Below are 1,696 nucleotides of genomic sequence, written 5' to 3'. Positions count from 1 at the left end.
ATACCTTGGTGGAGACATCAGGGAGGCAGGTAACAGCAAAAAGGTAATACCCAACACTGCAGCACATACTCCCAGCTACTCTTCCAAAGGTCCCAGGTTCGATTCCCAGCATGACATGGAGACTCGCAGCCGTCTGTGACTCCAGTTCCAGGGGATCTGACACCTTCTGGACACCACACATGTGTGTGAGAATGGCAAAAGACTCGCACACATAAAATAGATACAGCTATAAAAATACTGTTTTCTTTATGTCTTTATTGAAAAAAATTTATACAATATATTGTGATTACAGTTTTCTCCTTCCCCAACTTCCTCCCACATCCTCACCCACCCAATTCTACACCTTTTCTTTCTTTCTTTAAAAAACAAAGGTTCTCTGCTCCTCCCTGTTCCAGAGACAGCTGCATCTTTCCGTGCAGTGCCAGGCTTGTCCCTTGGACACTATGGTAAAGGTGGGAGTGAACGGATTTGGCCATTTGGGGCGCCTGGTTACCAGGGCTGCCTGAAACTCTGGCAAAGATTGTTCTCCTCAATGACCCCTTCATCAACCTCAACTACACGGTCTACATGTTCCAGTGTGACTCTAGCCATGGCGAGTTCAACGGCACAGTCGAGGCTGAAAATGGGAAGCTTGTCATCAACAAGCCCATCGCCATCTTCCAGGAGTGAGGTCCCGCTAACATCGAATGCGGCCATGCTGGTGCTGTGTACATTGTGGAGCATGCTGGTGTATTCACCACCATGGAGAAGGCCGGGGGTCACTTGAAGGGTGGGGCCAAAAAGGTTATCATCTGTGCCTCTTCCCCCAATTCCCCCATGTCTGTGATGGGTGTAAACTATGAGAAGCAAGACAACTCGCTCAAGATTGTCAGCAATGGTTGCTGCTCCACTAACTGCTTTGCCCCCTTGGCTAACGTCATCCATGCCAACTCTGGCATCTTGGCAGGACTCATGACCACAGTCCACACCATCACTGCTACCCAGAAGACTGTGGATGGCCCTTCTGGAAAGTCATTGTGTAATGGCCATGGGGCTGCCCAGAACATCATCCCTGCATCCACTGGTGCTGCCGAGGCTGTAGGCAAGGTCATCCCAGAGCTGAACGGGAAGCTCACTGGCATGGCCTTCCATAATTCTACTCCCAAGGTGTCTGTCGTAGATCTGACATGCCTACTGGAGAAACCTGCCACATATGATGACATTAGGAAGATGATGAAGCAGGTATCCAAAGGCCCACTAAAGGGCATCCTGGGCTACGCTGAGGTCCTGTGACTTCAACGGTGACTTCCACTCTTCCACCTTTGATGCCGGGGCTGGCACTGCCCTCAATGACAACTTTGTAAAGCTCGTCTCCTGGTGTGACAATGAATACAGCTGCAGCAACAGGGTGGTGGACCTCATGGCCTACCCAGCCTCCAAGGAGTAAGAAGCTCTGGCCCACCTACCCCAGCAAGAACACAAGAGCAGGAGAGAGGCCCTTGGCTGCCGAGGAGCCCCTGTCCCAACTCAGCCCCTGACACTGAACATCTCTCTCACAGTTTCCATCCCAGACCCCCGGAATAACAGGGAGCCCTACTCTCTTAAATACCATCAGTAAAATTCACAAAACACAAGACAAGAAAACCCCACAAAACACAGAAGTGGAAACCCAAATACACAAGATAAAAATGCCCAAACAAAGCAGTGTGAGATAAAT

The 1,696-nt window shown here is 50.1% G+C and overlaps 1 pseudogene; it reads left to right on the top strand.

Moving 5' to 3' along the window:
- Window positions 1–437: 437 nt before the first annotated feature.
- Window positions 438–1,426, top strand: LOC110553067 (glyceraldehyde-3-phosphate dehydrogenase-like; annotated as a pseudogene).
- Window positions 1,427–1,696: the final 270 nt, after the last annotated feature.

Source organism: Meriones unguiculatus, chromosome 4 (assembly GCF_030254825.1).
Source record: "Meriones unguiculatus strain TT.TT164.6M chromosome 4, Bangor_MerUng_6.1, whole genome shotgun sequence".
Classification (NCBI taxonomy): Eukaryota; Metazoa; Chordata; class Mammalia; order Rodentia; family Muridae; genus Meriones; species Meriones unguiculatus.
Note: the sequence above shows the minus strand (reverse complement) of the source record. Positions and strands in the feature narration are given on the sequence as shown.